This window comes from Cryptomeria japonica, chromosome 9, assembly GCF_030272615.1.
Source record: "Cryptomeria japonica chromosome 9, Sugi_1.0, whole genome shotgun sequence".
NCBI classification, from domain to species: Eukaryota; Viridiplantae; Streptophyta; class Pinopsida; order Cupressales; family Cupressaceae; genus Cryptomeria; species Cryptomeria japonica.
This window is the reverse complement of record NC_081413.1, coordinates 15,932,917-15,957,206: the sequence shown is the minus strand read 5'-3', so window position 1 is coordinate 15,957,206 and position 24,290 is coordinate 15,932,917.

Genomic DNA, 24,290 nt, shown 5'->3' with positions numbered 1-24,290 from the left:
TCGTCAACAATAATATCATTCCTTGGGTGGAGAAATGATAGAAGCTAGCACTTCTCTACGACATGATGTTCTCTCTCATCTAATTAAAACTATTTAATTTCAATGGTGTGTGATCAACAAGCCATGCATGGTAGGTCCCACCCATGCTTTCTAAATGGGTGATAATATCTTGCATACATGACCAAATTTCATCAAGAATGTTGTAAAAAAGGCAGGTACAATAGAAGTTCACTCCAAAGAAGAACTCAAACATGTTAGTAACATCTTTAAAAGGGATAGTTGTGAAACCTAATGACAAGTGAACAATGTTTGCATTTTCTCTTTTTGTCCAATTGTATACTATGCAAGACTTGAAATGATTCAAATTTCTCATTACTTCAATCAACAAATGAATCCAATGTTGGAAATTGGTCGACGGATTTTCTCATTCACGCTTTAAAAACTACATATTTTAGTGGAAATTTTGCAAGTGGCAAGACTATTGCGAATTGATATCATGATCAATAATATTCTTTACTAAAAACTTGTGAAACATAATAGAAGCTAACTTTTGTGGATAATATTTTTTAAGATACATTTCAAAAGTTAGTGACAACTTCCAAAACAATGGACTTCTTTTATCATATACTTGGTAATGCATTTGAGCACCACGTGGTAAGGCAAAATAGGTTGGAAATCACTAGAGTAAATAGGAGAATTGCATAATAATTAATTAATCATTAGATCCCTTTTACTTTATTATATTTATGCTAAACTTGGGAGTATTTTTTATTATTAGGTTACATGTTTTTTGTCTTATGGCATGAGATGAGGACACTTTTCATAATTTAATCCTCATTTAGGGTTTTTTTTTTCTTTTTCCCTTTTCTAAGGATTCATCATTGTAGTTTTCATTATAATTCAAGAGCTTGATTGCATCAATGTGATTCTTAGGCTGCAAAAAAATTATTACTTGTTCTTTCTATTATGATAGGCGTTTTAGTTGAAGTGATATTTAGGAATTGTGGGGTTCAACAATCAACTCTAGTATTGTATTGAGCACTAGAACTATAAATTATTTTCTCTTTTTTGAGATATCTAACCTTGAGAAAAAAAGATGGTTCATCTTAAATCCATACACACCTCTTCATTGTTGAGTAACAAGGTGAAGAAAGCTCGCAATATTAACTTTCTTATGTGATTACAAATTTGAAAAGATTACTAAATCTAAAATAAACACATGATTGTTGGAAACATGATTGTCGTTGCACCAAAAGATCAACCTATTAATGCTCGATACAACCACGTGACACATAGAATCCATGAGAGGCGGTTAAACCATGTCACAAACCCGTCGCTTTCACTGCACAACATAAGGAGACCAAGGGCACACACCTTGCAACAATCCCCCCCAGCACAAGCAGGGGGTTTGAACTCATGACCAAGCTCTGATACCACTTGTTGGAAACATGGTTGTCGTTGCACAAAAAGATCAACTTGTTGATGCTCGGTACAATGACGTGACACATAGAATCCATGGGAGGCGGTTAAGCCATGTCACTAACCCATTGCTTGTGTTACACAACATAAGGAGACCAAGGGCGCACACCTTGCAACAATGATTGTACTATTCAACATAAATATAAATTCACCATACCAAAAGAGACACTAGATCCATGTAGAGAAACCATTTCAGGAAAAAAACTCCACCAAATAACTAGGGTAAGTATATTATTGATCTTCAAAAAAAATAATACAACAATAAGACACTTAACTTCTCAAACTAAACACATAACTACTTGGAAACCTTAAATAAACTTGTAATGAAGCAACTATGCCTTGGCTCCAATTTATAGCCAAATATAAGAGGAAAAACCATTGATGTTTTCCCAAATCAAGGGGCAAAAACCACTTGCAAAAACTCATACCTTGGAGAATGAATAACTAACGGACATAATAAAATAAGAAAACTCTTCAAATTATTCCTCCTTCGATGCCAAACCTAAAGCCAATTATATTGTTAACATTTTGAGTGCTTTGTAAATATCGATGACAATTTAGATCCCCAAATGGACACCTTTTATTTTCTCAAAATTGGGCACCTAATGCATGATCCTTCATGCCTTGTTGTGGACATGGGGAGGATTGTATTTTATCCATTTTAATTTACTTCGTCAATTCTTCATATTCACCTCTTGAAAATGTAATTACAATTACGTGTAAAGTACAAATATTAAGTATTTTTCTCACATGTCATGGGGAGCACTATCCAATGAAAATGAAGACATGTGAATGGCTTTGTATTGCAAGGTTAATGTCACCAATCCTAACATTAATTGTATCTCAATGTCCAAAAACCTTAAGATCACCTATTTAAACACAAAAATCCAAGTAGAGAATTTTTTGGGTAATTTTTTTGGACACGTTTTCAATATATTCAATTTCCTTATACTTGTATGATTTTGTATGTCACATTATGGTGTACACTACCTAAAAGGGGAGGATTGATGTTCACTGGTCTAAACATGCAAGCTAGGAATCATTACCTTCATTGGAGAACAACCAATTAGGCCCAACTTCAGTTCCTTATGAGAGTTGGACACTATGATTAGTTATACTCTTTTTTATTTGATGTGGTTGGATATGATGAAGACAAAAAAATGATGCAAGAACTGGGTACAATGCTATGAAATTGACAAGAATCAACATAAATACAAATAAATGAAACTAGAATATAAAGTATGAACTTAGATCTGAAAATGAGGTATGCAAAGGAATTTGTCACTAAAATCTAATCCTAAAAGTGTCAATCAAAAGAGTTAGGCCCCTAGAATTGGGGGTGTCTCTGTCAACTTTAATATTCGGATTTTGTACCAAAATGTCTTGTAGACCATTCTCCCAATTTTTTGGCAAAAGGGTGTTAGTCAATAGAGCAATGCTCCTTAAACCAAGAGCTTTTGTTTGTACAAAATTTGGAATTGTATGTCTCAATTTGCTCTCTATAACTTTGTAATATTTGGTCATTGGATTTAGAATCTACACACAAAAAAGAGGGGAAAAGTGTTGTGCAAAGGGGCTTGCCTAAGTCAAACCTCAAGTAGGAATTAACCTCCAGTAGAACAATGGTGGCTGCATCTATTCTAGCTCCAAAACAGACCTTTCGTACAGCGTGTTAGCGACAAGTTAGTCAATCGCAACCGTTAATTTCAAAATCGATGGTGTAAAATGCACGACTAACACACATGTTATTCAATCTGTACTGTTGTTTTGGAGCCAGAATAGATGCATCTGAACAATGGTGAACATAAAAGAGAAATCTTATCCTTAGTGGGGTAGAGGTTGAAAAACCTCAAGGAAATGCATAAAAGACAAATGACACATTTGTTATGAAACTTATTGCCTTGAAGGGCTCATAAAAGGTTGTTGTTGATTGATAGGAGTTAATGCATACCTTCATTCGTGGAGAAACACATAAACTTGATCTTGATTACTGACTTGAATGGTTGACTCCAAATCTCTCCTTTACTACCTTGAAGATGTTGGTTTTCTTTCCACAACTAGAGTGTTAACTTGAACATTAGGATATTTTTTAATGAGGGGTGGTGGGAGTTGTACGCAACTTCACATATTTCATGTTTAAATTTCAAAGAAAACTAGAATTGGGGAGCACTTTCCCGCTCAACAACTTGTCGACCATTAGAGGTTCGAATTTAGAACCCATAATGGCTAGACTAAGGTACTAGACACCATAGTCTGGGAGGTTTATGATGGTAGGTGCCATAGTCTTGGCACTCCAACTTGAACTCAAGGTCAATGAACATAGAAGCAATTTGTGCATACAAATTTTTATATCTACTAATAAAATTAGTCACTTTTTCCTCAACACCTCGTTTTGTAATGCAATAAATAAATCAAAATAACTTGTGGCCCAATATTATTTTAAAAATGTTGAATGGAGTCATCTACCAATTACTGAAAAAATAACAATTGAATAACTAGGCAAGAAGCAAAACCATTCAAAATCTTTGTCTTTTAAGGAACGAGGAAGATTGTTGCAAGGAACTTGTCGTCATAGACGAAATCACTACCGAAAGTGGAAAATATTTTCACATGAGTGTGTGGGTCACTTTTTCCACGATATTTTTTAATGCGAGGAACCTCAATATGTTATGGAAGTGTAGTGCAAAGGATCTCAATTGAAAGCGGGATACTTGAATAATATGTAAAGATAGTGGATTTGGATTGGATTATGTTGGTCAATTTTTGTTGCGAGGATGAAATTTTATGTAATAAAATGGTTTATGGTAGCTTTGGTAAACGAATTAGATTGGGAAAAGTTGGATTGTGATGGAGGATTTGATGGTGTAGCATGGTAGCTATGTGGAACATTGTGGTAGGTGGGTGGAGAAGATGGTTGATGTATGTTTTGGGAAACAAAATAGAGATTGGTGAAGGTGGAAAATAAACATTTTGATTGATAGGATTCCCTGGGACTAATAACATGGACAAAATTGCCATTTTCTATAGTGGTAGCCATGATAGAATATGTGTATGTAGGAACATTGGTTACAGATGTAGGCATGGGCATAGATATCTAAATTTGGGTTGGAGGAGTGGAATGTCTAAGCACTTGCCCACAACTAGCCAACTTTCACAATGTTATCGTCCAATACATGAGCTATAACACATAGAACCTACACCATGTTCATAATTTTGAATTATATTTCTTGAACATAAAATCAATGGGATTGCCTCTTGAGCCAAGTGCTCTTGACTCACATAAATTGTAAGATCTTCTATTTGCTTCTCAATATCCCAATTATTTATCAGACATGTGTATTGAAGAGTCATCGTCATCACAAGAAGCATGAAGGGATGGATTCTCAACAATGTTACACAAGGTAGGTGCTAGATTAAGAAAAAGAGGATTCACCTAAGCTCCTAGGTGGGAATAAGTCAACAACCAACTTAGGTTGAACACCTTTAATATTTAAACCATGAGAAGCTGTGAGTCTATAACTTATCACCTAGATATTGGATTGGGAACAAGGAGTTATGAAACTCATACACAAGTACAAGCTCCAACAACACACAATTGCTGCTAGGAAATGAAGAAGGAAGGCTAGAGGACAAGGAAAATGAATTGGTTTATGATCTCAATGCATTACATCTGAGAATGAAAATGCAAGCAACTAAGAAATGATACATAATCATATCAATGGAACAAGTGATCAAGAAATGTAATATATTCATGGAATGATCAATTAACCACCTATTTAAACAACATGAGCTAAAAAAATGATTATCAATCAGTGAATGCAAGCACATTAAAGATGAATTTTAGAATTTAATATTTTTTAAATCTGAAAAATATATGTAATTAAACTCATATATGAACATCCAAATTAAAAATTATGCAAGCTACATCATGTTCACCAAAATGAAAAAGGGGGAGTAGTGTTCACTGGTCTAAACATGCAAACTATGAATCATTCTTGTTGGTGTAAATAATTATTCATCATGGTATGAGACACTTGGGTGTTTGTGCCACATTGGGATAGTGCGTGTAGGAGAAGATCTTGTTGTTACACTCCACCTTCGGTGGGTGATCCACCTCATGTGGAATATTTTATTGTTTCTCCTACCTACCCACACCTATTTCCTACCCACCCTTGTTTCTTATTGAGCCACATGTCATGTTTGTGTGCTCACATATCCATATAGCTTTGCCTATATAACCAGGCTCATCTACATTGTTTGTATGGACAATCATTGAACATCTTGTAATGATCCAGTTGATCACATTTTGCATCTTGATAGAATACAGTTTATTCCTATCATCTATTTTGTTCTCTCTTATTTGTGCTTTCCATTGCCTCTAGATCTGGGCAAAATCTCACAATTCTCAATCCCCGCATTCATTAGATAACAACCAATTAGGCCCAAGTTTAGTTATTTGAGAGAGTTGGGAACAATAATTAATTGTTCTCTTTTTTTTATTTTATGTGATTGGATATAGTGAAGACAATAAATGATACAAGAACTAGGTATAATGCTAGGAAATTGACAAGAATCAACACAAATACAAGGACACAAAACTAGAATGTAAAGTATGCACTCATATATGGAAATGAGGTGTAGAAAGGAACTTGTCATCAAAATCTAAGCCTATAAGTGTCAATCAAAAAAGCTAGGCACCCTAGACTTGCAAGTGTATTCGTTAAATTTAATATTCAGATTCTAGATCAGGATGGCCTATAGACCATTCTCCCAAAATTCTTGCAAAAAGGTGTCAAATAATGGAGTAAATCTCCTTAGATCGGGAGTTTTTGTTTGTTCAAAATCTGGAACTGTATGTCTCAATCTACTCTCTACGACTCTGTAACATTCCTCAAATTTGGAACTTGCATGGAAAAAAGAGAGCAAAAGTGTTGTGAAGTATAGGGGCTTGCTTAAGTCAAACCCTAGATAGAAATTAGCCTCCACTGCAATAATGATGATTATAAAAGAGAGTGCTTATCCTTGGTAGGATAGGGGTTGGAAACCTTAAGGAAATAAAAAATTGATGAATGATACCTTTGTTTATGAATCTTCTTGCCTTGAAGCCTTACAAAAGGTTGGTGTTGCTTAATAAGAGTTAATGGATGCCTTCATTCATGGAGGAATGCATAAACTTGACCATGATTGCTAACTTGAATGCTTGACTTTAGATATCTCATTTAATACCTTCAAGATGCTTATTTATTTTATTCATTTGGAGTGATAACTTGAAAAATAGGAGATGTTCAGACGAGGTGGTGGGAGTTGTATTTATACATATAGCTTCACAAGTTTCATGTTGAAATTTTGAAGAACAACAATATCAAGGAGCACTTTCCCACTCTGCAACTTCTTGACCATTAAAGGTTCAAATTGGGGCTCAAACTGACATCATAGTCTAGGAGGTATATGGTACTAGATGCTATAATACTAGCATTTTGGCTTGAATTCAAGGTTAGTGAGCATACAATATGTCGAGCTTCTAGATTTGACCATGGTTTGAGCATAATCAGTCATGAATCAAGGGCATGGAGGAAAACCACCAAGGTGAGGCCCAACTGAGTGTGTAATTGTATGAGGATACAATTTATGATACTATACTACCACACTTAGTACATCAGGTGTATGCAACAATACACCCATTCTACATCAAAATTTAGCACAAATTGAATTTCTCGACAATTTTTCAAAAAAAGTGATGAGAGTTTTTTTTTTCCTATCATGACACATGTTTACAATAAAGTGACATCACTTCATGTCTTGTTGACATCATTTTATGGCCACCACTGATTTTTCTAGTAGTTGCCATTGCCTAGTCATTGTCGCCACCCAATCCAACCACTCTAACCATCCTTAGTGCCCACTTGTAGTCCCATTGTTGTGTTCATATTTTTTCTTTCAACTCTCAATTCCTAAGGAAAGACCTAATGCCTAAACCATGGGATTGGGAGTTTAATACAAATATCTTACACTCTAATTAGATTAAGGACAAGGATGGCCAATGAACAAGGCTTTGGTGTAGACCCTTCTGCACATTGAGCTCCACAAGACTTTGGAGGGTGTTTGTATTTGCACGTATGGAAATATGATAAACTTGTACTAAAAAACAAACAACAAACCTCTACAAAGTGGACTGTTCTCGAGTATATGGAACAAGGATGTTGTATATTTCACCATAATCATGCATGATCCCTTATGTCATTGATTATAAGAATTGATATCTAAACATGCCTCCTTTTTAAACATTAGTGGAATAACAAATACATCATTTTCCAGAATATTCCCCATCTTATATGAACTCCACGGAGACACAAAAAACCTAAAAATAGATTAAACATGAAAGGAAAAGATTAATCAGATTTAAAGATTTTGGGGTCATTTTGATAGAGGAAATTGAACAAGATTGACCAATTCTAAAGTATGGGCTCTATAGTCATATACCATACATTTTATGCCATAGCATTAAACATGTTTTTAAGATCTTGTATATTATTGCCACTTTATGATATCAAGACCACTAAAGCCTGCAACATGACCATTCTTGAAATCCACCTAAAAGTATGATATTCTTATTACCTTCACAAAATCATTTACACTAATGTAGTTGAACAAAAAGCAATTACAAATATAACTCAATGCAACAAATATGCATGGAGATCTTAAATAACCCTTGATTATTTAGATGAAAGAATGCTAAATTTCATCTTGGAGATAGTCATAAAATAATATAACAATTACATGAACCAATTCAAAATACAAAAATACCATTAACTAATGTCTAATAGCTATGAACCTTCAGTATACTAAGATCTCTTACAACCTTTTACAAAGCTTTTGTACTGACTTGTAGACTCCTCGAAGTTGGAACTTGTACAAATGGAGCAACTAAGAATAAAAGAGAAGGAGAGAATCCCTAGATTAATTTTTAACTCGACAATTGACACTTATAGCTCCTTTTGATCAACATTAAGAATGTTCTCTTTTCCCACATTTTTCTTCTCCATTTACACTTTTATGCTTGCAACTAAAAGATGCATGTCTTTTACTCCTTTAATTTTCATGCAAACCTTTTATCGAGTGTTAAATCCCATTTACCTTCCACATTTTTCACATTTGAGTGAAAAGATTTTATCTCTAAGTGAAAACCTAGTTAACTATCGACAAAATATACATTTACCTAGTTATTCTCACCTTCAAGAAAGCCAAATTTAACCTTTTTCATCCATGCCCAATTCACATTTTGTGTTCACGTGAAATATTTTCACCCCCACATGAAAAAAAAACACTTCATTGTTGCACTTTTCCTTTCATGGGTGAAAAAACTCCCTCCTAGTTAAAAACCCATTTGAAGAGAAGTTGAAAAATACCTTAATTAATACCTTAACCAAATATTTTTTATATTAATATAGTTCAAAAATATATACATCATATCCATTCCAAGGATGTATTCAGTCTGGTGTCATGCAGTCACTATCTAGACTATCATTACATGTAATTCAAAAATGGTCATAGCCCTGTGTCAGATTGCTTAGCTTTACATCATATACAATATAGAATAATTTTTATACAACAAAATTGCCTCCTATGCCAATATAGATATTGTAGACACCTAAAATTGTCATGTCTAATTAAATAAATATCTTTATTTATTTAATTACTTTAGCCTAATTCTTCTATTAATTAAATAAATCTTTATTTATTTAATTAATTCATTCATCCTCTTCTAGCCTTATTTCTCATTTAAATAAATACTTTTATTTATTTAAATTATCCTTTTCTTAAATTAAATAAATATTTTATTTATTTAATTGATCCCACTTCTTCTATTAATTAAGTAAATCTTTATTTATTTAATTAATTCATTAGCCTTTTCTACCCATGACACATGTCATTCATCTCTTAATTCCTACACTACCTACCCTCTCATTATTTTCTTATTTTCTCTACCTACCCACTAATCATAGCCGACCATTTATCTTTTACACCTCTTAATCTTATCCCTCCATTTCTTATAGTGTCTTCTATATAGGAGATGCTTCCTTCATTATCAACCCCAATGATTACTCGACTACACTATGCTTTTGAACTTTCATATGCGATCAAGCCTACTTCCAACCACATTTCTGTTCTTTGTTGAGCTCTTGTGCGCATATAAAATCTGAGAGCAAATATATCAATCAAGATCAATGGAGATAGGAAGAATGGAGATTCAAACCCCATTGGACATGTGATGGTATAATCTTTGTGATTTCATTTGATTTGCATTGTCTTAGGTAATCTTCATATGTTATGGTGGATTTTTGTTGTTGTTAGGCTAGGGTTTTGTGGTTGAATTCATTTAGTATTTCAATATGCTCAATCGCATTCCAATGTTAAGGACCAACCACCAAAGCAATTGGATAGCCAACGCCATGTTCAAAATTTGGACACAAGGAAACCCCGTGTCAAATTTGGGGGCAACACACTAGAACAAACTCATGACATGCCTATAGAGTATGGTATACATGGACAAAGCAGATATTCCATTCCTCACCATAACTCTATACCAAGTGGTCTTTATACGCATGCACAACATCATCATAGACCTCCTCCATATGAACATGTGTATGATCAATACCATCCATATATGCAACATGCTCCTCCTCCACCTGGTGGTTCGGGCATGGGGTATGGTCCAAGAAGTCGGTCTCCACCTAAGAATAACTTGGAACAGAAAATCAAGGACTTACAAAAGAAAATGGAGGACATAAATACACCGAAGCCAACTTACACAATGAGAGACATATGTCCCTATCCATTTGACAAAAGCATTCCAATACCTCCATTTCCTACACACTTTGTGACACCTAAGTTTGATAAGTATAGAGGAAAATGGGATTCTAAGGCACATATAAGACAATTTTTCACAACTTGCATTGAGGTAGTAGCAGAAGAGACATATTTGATGAGATTGTTCCCACAAAGCTTGGGTGATGAAGCTATGGAATGGTTCTCCCAACTCCCACCTGGAATTAAGTCATGGGGTGACTTAGCAGAGGCATTTATTCAACATTTCTCATATAACATAAAGAAAAACATATTAGTCACTACCTTGTGCAACACCAAGCAAAAGGATGGAGAATATTTTTCATCATTTTTACAAAGATGGAGAAATCTAGCCAACAGATGCTCTTGTGAAATTCCACGGAAACAAATGGTAGAGATGTTCACCCAGAATGTTAACAAAGACATTGGTTATGACCTAAGAAAAGCTTGTTTGTCCACCTTCAAGGACGTCATTGAAAAAGGCTTAGCAACGTAAAAGGTCCTAATTTAGCAAGGAGTAATTAAGATATTCAAAGAAAACAAAGATGACTTTAAAGGAAAAGATAAGCCAAGATTTTGGAATAAAAACAAGAACACAGTCAATCATGGTATTGTTGATGCCAATACAGTGCAACCCAAAATAATTTTTTCTAGAGATCTACCAGGGATAGGTAGATGAGATCCAGGATCTCGTGCGGGAGAGGGATAGACTCAGGAGACGGCTGAGGGACAGCGAGCGAGAGCGAGATCAGGCTATCCAACGTTATACAAAGGCTGAGTCAGCACTAAGGGCAGGGAGGCAGGCGACAGAGGACACAGGAGCTGGTTATGCTTATGTTCTACGAGATGGGGAGGAGATAGGCTACTGGAGAGACCTATACTATGGAGTCATGCCACCAAAGCAGGGGCTAGGAGCTTCCGGAGACCATCACAGACTACGACGACCATTAGAGGGAGAGACTGGAGACAAGCGTCTAGCGGTGGGGTCATGGGTCCTCCACCACCACCAGATAGAGGGGACAAGAGAGATGATCCTAGGGCAGGTCCTTCTAGGGATCAGACTTCGTCGAGGTCAGGTGGCTCTGAGGGAGGGAGTTCATCATAGCCTTAGAGGGCTCCCTATGTATCAGTTTTGTACCATTTTGTATGATGATGTAGACACCTTCGAGTGATTGTAGCCATATGATTGTGACATCATTGTATCACGACACTTATGATTATATGTACATATGAGATTTATCTTTGCGACAGCTATATGCATGTGTACTGATGTGATGTATGTTTCTATGTGATAGTCATTATATGGATGCAAATATGTACATAATGAAATGCAATATTTTTGTTCTTTTATGTTTTATGTGTTATGCATATGCAATGTGAATGTATGAAATGCAGATGAATATGATAATACAAATGACTATTTACATGATGAGAATGTAAAATGTGCTAACCTGTGTTGTGTGCAGGATGTGATGCAATTGTGATATCTATATGTATGTATAAAATGCTTATATGTGGTAATGTAGGTGCAAACTACATGAAATGCAGATTTTTTGGTGTGTTATTATACTTAGTCATGTGATAGCAGGCTACACGGACTCGAGAAGGATGATGGATGTCAATCAAGAAAGGGGGGTGAAAGATAGAAGATATGAAAGTGAAAGAGCTTCTTGTGCGTTATCATCATTGAGCTTTATTATGGCAAAATAGGTTATGACAATTGAGACATATGTTCGACCCAGAAAGTCATTATACCTGTTTGCATGGAGATAAGACAGTCACAAACAAGGAATGCCCTAGTTCATACTAGACTCACAGTGTCCTCATATCCTTGGACAAGTCATAGCATTACTAAGAGACAATCCGTAGATAACAAAAGGAAAAATAGGTGACGATACCCTATCCTTGCCTTTCTAGTCAAAGACATCCTGGAGATAGAATCTCTAGTCAAAGACATCCCGAAAAAGCTAAAAGACATGTCACCAAAAAGATAAAATCAAAAGAAAACCAAGAATCGACACCAACATCCACTGTAGTCCTCAAGTTTAGTGTCTCTTGTCACTTGTATAAGTCTTATTTGATTGTGGTCACAATGTTTACTTTCACAAAATGATAGATAGCACTGAACCATAATGTTGTCTGAGTTTGTTGAAAGATTTGATTTGTTGAAGCCCATTGTTGCTGTTGTGTCTCATTTGAAACTGACTGAATCCATGAAACTGATACTTTACTGCAGAGAAGATGGAACTTTATTGCGGATTGGCGATGCAGATGTTGTTTTATTGCGGATTGTGCGCGGATAGACTGAAGAAAACTGGAAGAAACCATACTCATTGCAACATGTGATGCTCTCAGTTCCACACCCATCACTAGACATAGGATCTGCCTTAGCCACATATAGGAGCTGATTTATTATGGACGAAAATGGGTGAAAAAGAAAGATTATTAGCAATGGCTAACCATACTTAGGTAGATCAATAACAAGCCATGATGGGATTGGGTAATTTATTATGAATGAAGAGGTTGTGAGTGTGTACAAAGTGAAAGGATGAAATGGAATCTTGAAGGAGGGAGGAGCAATGTCTCTACATATGGCATCGGTGACCCAATTTTCACCATGGTACTTGCCCAGGGTGCCACTGAAGTGGTTTTCACCGTTGGACGAATTGTTTTTTGTTTTCCAATTTTTATTTTATTTATTTTTTTGTATTTATTTATTTATTTATTTTTGTATTTTTGAATTGGGATACTCTAAAGAGCTATGTGTAAAACTTGCGAAGGTGCATGTTGTTGATAGGATCCTCCAAAGGTTCGCCATCTGGAGTTGAGAGCTGATATGCACCAGATCCATAGGTAGTTGTGATGATGTAAGGACCAAGCTAATTTGGTTTGAATTTTCCCGTCTTCTCTCTGTCTTGCTAATTTTTAGAATTCTCCTTGAGAATTAAGTCACCCACCTCAAATGTATGAGACTTCACCTTGTGATTATAGCTGGATTGTTCCTTGACTGAATGATGTGTAGCTCAAGTGACTGTCTTCCTTGATGAAGGAACTGAGATAGAATTACTAGTGTGCGGACTACATAGGCCCGTATGCGTGTCACCTAAAGAAGTTTGGGCACCCTTGGTAACAAAGTCCTTCGAGGAAGCTCCAATAAAGGTCCATGATGTATCTCTAGACGGGAAAAGATGTGTGGAACAAGTGGATGAGTTATGAAGGCTTATGATTGTGAAAATAAGTGAAAGTAGGATTGCATGATGGAAACTTAGGATCGACAAGTATGCTTTTTGACTTAAAATTGTAGAACTTTTGCCCCCAGTTATTTTGGTATTAGCGGAGATCAACTCTTGTTCTTTTTGCTTCATAGGATTTTTATCCTTGACTTTGATTTTTGCAGAGTCCAATAGCTTTTGATTTTGATTTGGACTAAAGGACTTTTCTTTATTTTTGACTTTTAAATTTTTATTTTCAAAACTTGATTTTTGATCCCCAATTAATAAGGCCTTTTGTGATTCTTGTTGATCCAAGTCTGGGAGTGTAGTGGAAATGGAATGAGTGGATGAAATGGTAAAGCTATGTGAGTTCTCAAGAGGGTTGGCGATATGCTCGATAGATTCTTCGCTGGAACCACTCTTAGGACTATTGATATCAAGAGATGCTTGCACCACTATAGGATATTTGCATTCAGACTTAGTAGCCACAACACTAGGTGCTTCGTACCCAATTCCTTGATATTGTAAATTGTTTGTAGGTTGTTCCTGTTGAATGAATGTCTTAGGAGATATTGGGAGTTGATCAACATGAAAGATATACTCACCACATCCCATGTCTTTAATCTTGAACCTTTCTTTGAGCTCTTCTTGTTTGGATGTCGAAGGTTTCAAGGATTCTGGATCCACATATGTCGAGGATGGAACTTCTCGATTGACTGGGATTGTTATTTCTGATCTTGCTCGTAGGTTATTGCAATATATAAATGGATTTGGGTCAAATTTGATGGTCACTTCAACTCCATTGTGTGGAAACTTGATACATCGATGATATGTAGATGGAACTGCCCTCATTTCATGAATCCAAGGGCGTCCTAGTTATATATTGTATGTGAGATCCAGGTCTAGGACTTGACCAACCACATCCTTTGTAACCGGCCCAACTCTGAGAGGCAAGGTGATTGTGCCTTTGGATGAACGCTCTTCATCATCATATGCCTTGATGGTAATTTTGTTTGTAGAATTCACAGCTTTATCTGAATATCCCAATTGTTTAATAGTGCTCAATGTACAAATGTTTAGACCTGCTCCTCCATCTATCAGGACTCGTTTTATTCGATGTTTGTGTATGAAGGCTTCAATGTGTAAAGGTGCATTATGTGGCTGACTCACAGAGGCGTCATTGGCTTCTGTGAATGTAAGGGAGTGTGGAATGGAAAGGTATCCCACCATGGCTTGAAACTGGTCCACATTCAGATCAGCAGGGACATAAGTGTCTCTCATGATTTTTTCAATAATAGCTTTATGTGTGGGGGATATGCATAAGAGCTCAAGGATTGAGATAAGCGCGAGTGTCTTCCCTAACTATTCTAAAAGGTCATACTCAGGTTTGGTTGACGAAGAAGCGGTGTTTTTGGCTGGAACACCTTGCAAAGTGAATTTACCTTGACGAGTTGTAACATTGCATTGAGAGGTAGGTTCGAAAGAAGACCCAATTCCTTTCAGGACAATCTTGGGTCTTTGGGTAGAATTCTCAGGTGTTTTGTCCTTGATGATAATGGTAGAGACATAATTGTCCATTAAAATGTGATTGATAGTTGAATCATAGTTATGTGATGCTCTAGTATAGTTGGTCTGGTCATCTGTGGCTTTAGCTTTTCCCTTGTCATGTTTTGGGAATGGTTCTTTAAACATTTCATGTTCTTAGTTGGATGAGTGTCCTTCAATCTCAATGTCACCTCTATCAATGAGATCTTGTATGATGTTCTTCAGTCGATGGCAATTTACCGTCTTATGACCCTTGCTCTTATGAAATTCACAATACTCATCATCATTCCACCAATTTGGTTTAACCTTTGGCTCATATGGAAGCAAATCTGGAATTGTTATTATCTTGTTTGCCACTAGCTTCTTGAAAACTGATTCTAGTGGTTCTCCCAATGGGGTGTACTTCCTTCATGACTTTGAAGTTGTTTGAGTATTCACTTGATTGTTTGTAGAGCTTGATCCAGAAAAAATGATTTTGGGTCACACTGTATTGGCATCAACAATACCATCATTGATCGTGTTCTTGTTTTTATTCCAAAATCTTGGCTTATCTTTTCCTTTAAAGTCATCTTTGTTTTCTTTGAATATCTTAATTACTCCTTGCTCAATTAGGACCTTTTCTATCGCTAAGTCTTTTTCAATGACGTCCTTAAAGGTGGACAAACAAGCTTTTCTTAGGTCATAACCAATGTCTTTGTTAACATTTTGGGTGAACATCTCTACCATTTGTTTCCGTGGAATTTCACAAGAGCATTTGTTGGCTAGATTTCTCCATCTTTGTAAAAATGATGAAAAAGATTCTCCATCCTTTTGCTCGGTGTTGCACAAGGTAGTGACTGGTATGTCTGTCTCTATGTTATATGAGAAATGTTGAATAAATGCCTTTGCTAAGTCACCCCATGACTTAATTCTAGGTGGGAGTTGGGAGAACCATTCCATAGCTTGATCACCCAAGCTTTGTGGGAATAATCTCATCAAATATGTCTCTTCTGCTACTGCCTCAATGCAAGCTATGAAAAACTATCTTATATGTGCCTTAGGATACCCTTTTCCTCTATACTTATCAAACTTAGGTGTCACAAAGTGTGTAGGAAATGGAGGCATTGGAATGCTTTTGTCAAATGGATAGGGACATATGTCTCTCATTGTGTAAGTTGGCTTCGGTGTATTTGTGTCCTTCATTTTCTTTTGTAAGTCCTTGATTTTCTGTTCCAAATTATTCTTAGGTGGATACCGACTTCTTGGACCATACCCCATGCCAGAACCACTGGATGGAGGAGGAGCATGTTGCATATATAGATGGTATTAATCATACACATGTTCATATGGAGGAGGTCTATAATGATGTTGTGTATGCGTATAAGGACCACTTGGTATAGAGTCATGGTGAAGAATGGAATATCTGCTTTGTCCATGTATACCATACTCTATAGGCATGTCATGAGTTTGTTCTAGTGTGTTGCCCCCAAATTTGACGTGGGGTTTCCTTGTGTCCAAATTTTGAACATGGCTTTGGATATCCAATTGCTTTGGTGGTTGGTCCTTAACATTGCAATGTGATTGAGCATATTTTTCTGCATAAGACTTCCATAATGGTCTACAAAAGTGAGTATCATAAGCTTGACCGTGTGTGTATGGGACGTCAAGTTTTTGAAACAAAGATGGTGGTGATTCAGGAACCATATGTGGTCCTCTATTGCCTCCACTGTTAGGCCTCCTTTGATCCATGTTGAGGTGAGGTTGTTGCAAAGATCGATTTTCCATTATTTGAGACATGTCAAAATCATGAGGGATCTTGGCTCCACTTTGTGCCATCATTTATAAGAAATATTGTCTATCTCTCCTCATTATTTCCTCAACCAATTGATTAAAACAAGGATCCATAATGGAGTCTTCCACTTCTGCTGAATGTACGGAAAAGTTGTCCATATTGTCATTGTGTGTATCATTGTTGCTTACAGTGTCCATGTTCTCAACATTTGGAATGTTTCTATAGGCATCCATGTCAAATAATGTAGTATGATCATAATTGAAAAAGATATCATTGTCATACTCATAGGAATTCATATTTGCGGAATCTTGAGCCTTTTTAGCTTCTCTCCTAGATTTTTGGGAACGGGTTTCAACCATGAACTAGGTATTGACCAAGATGTGAGAGACTAGATGAAAATGGAAAGAGTATGGAAGACCAAGAGTTGGATGAAATGTAAATGAATTTGAAGTGTACTTGCAATGTCCAAAGTGTAAGACCAAGTATGTATGTAGTAGAGTAGGTGTGACTTCCAAAGAGATGATAGTTTCTCTTGATGAGGTAAGTTGACCTTGACTCTAAGTAAGACCAAATGCGACCCAAAGGTGAAAGACCTTGATGAGGGACCACTTAGCAAAATGTTGTTGTATGTAGTGTGTTGACAAAGTATGATGAGGACAAGCAAGTGACCTTTTGACTCAAGTTTAGACAAATGTGAATGTAATGTAAGGTGTAAAGGAATGATGGACTTTATGAGACTCAAAGATAGGTTGAATGCTAGATGAAAACCTAGAGAGATACCTAGGAAGCTCAATAAGTCTGAAACTGACTGTTCTTGTTTGCTGGATTGTAAAAGATTTTCAATTTTGAACATAGACGTGCCTGTATACTTCACAGATGCGCTTAAATGACACATACGCTATTCTGTCAGACACAGGCGCATTTCTGAGATGTTGTAAATACAAAGTTTCTCAAAGACACAGATGCGTTTCTGCCCTTCACAAATGTGGTTATATGACACAGACGCAGTTCTGTCAGACACAAACGCGTTTCTGGAGATTTTGTGCAATTTTTCCAATGTGTGAAGTTGTTTGTTGTGACCAAATCTGGATGTTTGACTTTTTTTTCGTGACAAGAGGACACGGTGTTGATGAAGACTCAATGTTTGCAAGTGTTTATAATCAAAATGACTCAAAGAAAAGTGTGTTGTTTGATGTAAAATTATTTTGCATACACTTGAAGACAAATAAGACACAATGTTTTGCTGTTTGGTCTTGAATGTTTGATTGTTCAAAATAAGACAAGCACAATTCTTATGGTTGGCCAGGACAATAGTTGTTGATCCCACATGGAGTTTCCCCCGAGGCTATGCTATTCAGAACGAATACTTAGATGCTTGATCCCACTGGCTCCACCCTTGGCACTCACTTCTCAGGGCAGCCAGACATCAGTCCCCACGAAAACTCCCTGTGACAAACTTTGTATCTCTACTAAGAACCGTATGTGTGTGGGCCGCTACCAGAGGTCCGACCTCCTGCCCTAACAACTAGAAGGATTTTGGATTCTAAAACAAAAAGGTGCTAGTAAGGGGCATCTACTCGTGTGGCCATACATGCGACACTTTCAGCTCTATAAATACAGAAGGCTCCTAGCTGGTAGGGTTACGCCCTACAACTGATCAAATAAATTTGATCAAACGGGTTTATGGGGAGACACAGTGTCGGTATGAACTAATCAACACATGTTATCCATAGTTTTCACCATGAATACAGTTGTTTATAGTGGTTCAAAAGAGGTGGGTTTTCCTCGCTACCACTTGGGACGTTCTCTCCTCACTAGTAGTCCTAATGACCACACAAGGAGACATGCCCTCTAAAGATGAAACAAAAAGAGCCTATTGCCCAAGACACAAAGGACACTGGTTCAATTTTAGTGCACCAATTGAAGTGTTTGCTAATGTATGAAAACAAGGCACACAATGAAAGATCAAAAACCATTGCCAAGGTCCTGCAACAAAGATCTGTTAGTAGTTTGGATTGTTTCAAATGGTCATCCCTTCCTACAAGCACACAAGTTAGGTAAATTTTAGATCCAAAAGACTTTGTGAAATAGGGGCCTTCGACAAGATGATTTTGCTTTCAAGACAAGCTGCACCAATTTTGTTAGCTAGATTTGAAGATGTTAGCTCAATATAAACTAGATCTAAAATTCAAATGATGAAAAACTGAATCAATTGAAACTGAAATGTAACAAAGATGAACACAGACATAACTGATAGTGACACAAACGCTATATAAACATACAAACATGCCTATATATGACACAAACGTGGCTCCCGAACACAGACGCGACCTGCCAACACAGACGCGCCTAGAAGCCTCACAGATGCTATTAGGGAACACAGACGCGTTTCCTGGAATCTACAAAAATAAAATAAAAAATGTTGAGGTCACAAACGAGATTCCAGATGTCACAGACATGACAAAGAGGTAAAAACGCGATCTGAGAGTGCGCAAACGCGACAATGTCAAAAATGTTGTCGGAAATGTCAGATCTGCAACTTCAAAAACACAAAATCTGAAACAAAAGATGTTAAATGCAAATAGGACAAGAGTCCCACCGGGCGTGCCAAAATGTATATGGTGAAAAGTGGAAACAACAATATTCAAAGACTAAATGAATTCAACCACAAAACCCTAGCCTAACAACAACAAAGATCCCCCATAACATATGAAGATTACCTAAGACAATGCAAATCAAATAAAATCACAAAGATTATACCATCACATTTCCAATAGGGTTTGAATCTTCATTCTTCCTATCTCCATTGATCTTGCTTGATATATTTGCTCTCATATTTTATGTGTGCACAAGAGCTCAACAAAGAATGGAAATGTGGTTGCAAGTAGGCTTGATCGCATATGAAAGTTCAAAAGCATAGTGTAGTCGAGTAATCAACTAGGTTGATAATGAAGGAAACATCTCCTTATATAGAAGACACTATACGAAATGGAGGGATAAAATTAAGAGGTGTAAAAGATAAATGGTCGGTTATGATTAGAGGGTAGGTAGTGTAGGAATTAAGAGATGAATGACATGTGTCATGGATAGAAAAGGCTAATGAATTAATTAAATAAATAAAGATTTATTTAATTAATAGAAGAAGTGGGATCAATTAAATAAATAAAATATTTATTTAATTTAAGAAAAGGATAAATTAAGTAGATAAAAGTATTTATTTAAATGAGAAATAAGGCTAGAAGAGGATAAATGAATTAATTAATTAAATAAATATTTATTTAATTAATAAAAGAATTAGGCTAAAGTAATTAAATAAATAAAGATATTTATTTGATTCGACATGACAATTTTAGGTGTCTACGGATATAGCCCAAAATACTAGTCAATGAGCACAAGGAACATTCTCCCCAGTCCTAGGAGAAGGACCATCTGCATCTTCAATATTGAGCCTCTGCATATACTGTACCAATGCATCAATTTCCTTTGGGTGTAACATATCCATGTACTTCTTGAAATATTGAACAGACTGGATATCCGCCTTGCAAATATGAAGAAGACCCTCCCAGACCAGAATCATGAACCTATCTTTCGAGATCTCAAGAACAACAAAAACCTGAGACATAATGTAAAAGTGTGTGAGTTTAATATTAAACCCAATAAGCCTCCTCCTCTTGTTTTATAATACTTCTCCATTTCTTTCTTTCCAGAGAAACCAAAAGATTTCACAAGACAAGACGAACCATAACTGGTTCAAACTAAGACCAAAGGATTCCACAAAGCCAACAAGGATTTCACTCCAAGAAGGACTAGGTCGACAATTCCAGACAATGGGAGAACCAAGGAAAATGGACCACACACCACAGGCAAACTCACATTCAAAAAACAAATGTTCAAAAGACTCCTGAACATTGCACACTCCACACCTAATATATTCAAGACCCACAACAGATAGAAAAGAACGTACTGCTAACTTTTTAAGAAGTAAAAGCCATCTAAAATAAGATTTCTTAGGATCAATGGGGGAATGCCAAAAAAAATCAAAAACAAATTGCCACCTGGACTTAAGCTAGTTGAGACCCCAACATTGATTGACTCGAGTGAAGATAGAGTAATCATTTTTCAACATCATGTAGATTTGCTTAGTAGACATGTCCAAAAAAGGAGAGCCATCCAACCATTTTAGTTGCTTCAAAAAAGAATCAGTATCCAAAACCTTTCTAGGGAAAAGACAACAAGTAGCTTTAACAATAAGAGAATATGTTTTCTTCTGTGAAAGAGGAATCCCATATTTAAAACTGAGCTCTGTCCAAGACCCTAGCTAGTTGTCAAACAATACATTTCTAATTAGAGAAATACCTTTATCTTTTAAAATTTTAGCAGAGCAACTTTGAGTCAGAGCGAGAAGTTTATTGTTTAAACTCACCCCCCACTTGATAGATCTGTCCATAATAGCATATGAAGGAGGATTACCTATAGTACCCTTAGAAGGAAGTAAACTCCTTACCTGTGACCATGTCTTCCATAGTGAAGAAAATATATTAGAACCAAACACCTTTATATTGAAGTCCCCCAAAACATTATCACATAAAGGGATAGTCTTCCATTTTTTGCCTTTTTTAATAACCGACCTTTCAATATTATTTCTGATCAACACCTTTTACAGTTCATTACCATTCAGAGCTTTGACAATCCATTTAGAAGCTAGAGCATTATCGTGGGCCCTAAGGTCTTTGATACCCAATCCACTCGTAGTCCTCGGTCTGCAACACCAATCCCAATTCACACAATGTCTCTTGTTGTGACCCATCCCATCAGACCATAAAAAGTCCCTCATGATCTTCTCAAGCTTGTTAGTTTGATAATTAGCAAACAACCATGTTGAGGCATAGTAAATGGGATGAGAGGAAAGAACCTTTTTCATAATTTGCACTCTTCCAGCCAAGAAAAGAAGACGAGTCTACCATTTTAAGTGCTTCCTCCCAATTTTAGAATATAGCCTAAGCCATGTATCTTGAATAGAAGGGTTGATAGAAAAAGGAATACCAATACATCTAACAACAGAATTCGATCCGACCCACTGCCAACCTTTGCAAGTAACCCAACTTGGAGGAACATCAAACAAACCAAGAACTGTAGATTTGTGGGGAGCTACCTTTGCAACATAAGCCAAACAAAAAAACTACAATATATTCATAGCATTATCAAAGTTTTCATCATTCAAAACCCAAAATAAAGCAGTATCATCAACAAATTGGGCATTGATAAGATCCTCAGAATTAGGTAAGGTTAGACCTTTGATAGGAGGACCAAGGGCAGGAGCTCTCAAAATGAAGAAAAGTGCATCGACAACAATGACAAACAAGGTTGGGGCAATGGGACAACCTTGTCTGATAGACCTCTTAAGGGGAATAAGTTCAGAGAGTTCACCATTAACCTCAATGAATGTGGAAGAGCCCTTAAAGAGAATATCAATCCATCTGCAAAAATATGAGGGAAATCCAAAATCTCGCAACATCCCTCTAATGACGGGCCACTCAATTCTGTCGTATGCTTTCTCAAAGTTCGGAAGAATCATTGCAACATTCTTCTTGTCAGCTTTAGCCAAATGAATGGCCTCCCAACGAATAACCAAATTTCCCAGGATATATCTACCTTTAATGAATCCAATGTGAGTGGCCTGTTTAATAACCCAACAATCCTCCTTGCTAAGACTTTTGCAACAATCTTGTGAGAGATATTTAGTAAGGTAATAGGCCTCCTGTTTTTAACCAGTGTCTTATCCCCACCCTTACGCAGCAGTTTAATGACACCTCTATTGATGTTTTCTCCAAGAGATCCCTGATTAAATACATATTCATATAGGGCAAACAGTTCCAAGCATATCCATTTTGAGTGCATCTTCTAGAATTCGATAGGTAACCCATCCAACCCCAGGGACTTACCATTGACAAGTGAACGGATAACAACTTTAATCTCCTCAAGTGAGATATTTTGACTCAGAGCATTGGCCTCCTCATAGGAAACTTTCTTAGGGATTAGCAGTGAGCATTTCTCAAGAGCCTCTTAGTTCATAACACCATGTTTAGAAGAAAGTAAGCCACTGCAAAAATTGAAGAAAACCTCCTTAATGGACACCAGATCATTGGTAAGAGTCTTATTGATTTGAATATCTTTAATAAATTCTCTTTTATTCTTGGCTCTGATAAGATTGAAGAAGTAATTGGTTCCCTTGTCACCACCTTTAAGCTAATTCATTTTAGCTCTTACCCTCTGCCCTTGGATCTTGAAATGTTGTAACTTCCTTAAGTGATTCTTGATTGAGGAGAGATCCCCCTCTAAAACCAGGTCATGCCCCTTACTCTGAAGCTCCTTCTCAATACCATTAAGCCTATTCTGTAGGTAGGACTCCTCCATAGACCTATCCATAGCATACTTCTTACCAATAATCTAAAACATTTTCCTCCAAGAAACAATGAGAGCCTCCCATTGCTCCCTAGGTCTGAGATCAGGATTGCAAAGCTTGGCCAAATGGGAAACCATCTTAATAGAATCCCCATAATCCTCATTCTTAAGCAAAGAAACATTAAGCTTGAAGTCTTTCTCCCTCTTAGGTCGGATCATAGAAGAGAGGTCAAGATCTAGATTTACAGTGACAAAGATAGGGGAATGATCCAAAATACTAGCAAGAGAAACACAAATAGGGGACTGAACCCCCTGTGAGGAAAAGGAGAAAAGAGAAGCATCTGCATAGAATCTATCCAATATGCAGTACATTCTCTGCCTACGAATTTGATTATTACACCATGTGAACCAAATATCAGAGAAGAAGCCCTTTTTCCTCTCTAAAGGATCTGCTAGATTAAATCTCCTCTTGAACTTGGCCCAAAATAAATGTTCATTACCCTTCCAACAATTCTTATTGCCACCACTTTTATCTTCACCATGCTCAATCATGTTAAAGTCACCCACAAAACTCCAATGAGCATTTGGGAGGCCGATTGTCAACCAATCTCAAAAACTGGCTCTATCTCTATAGTCACTAGCAGCATATATATTACAAATACCAAAAACATTGTCCTTCTCTTTGAAGGTGACTCACAAATCCCTTTGGCAAGGGGAGACACCATTAGCAATAATCCTATATGCCCTCTTAGGGACCAACCAAAATGACAGTACCACCTTTACCCCTATCATGATTAGAGTGGAACCCAATGGCTTGACCCCATAAAAATTTCAACATAGTATAGGCATGGAACCCTACCACTTTGATTTCTTGGAGAAAAATAATATCTTTCTCCTCGATAATGTTACACCATTTCCTAACCACATATTTTCTGTCAGGCATCTCCAAGCCCCTAACATTCCAACTATGAATGTGCATCATCATAAATCTATTTAGTGGAGGGTTTTTGGTTCTTGTACAACCTATTAAAATATTT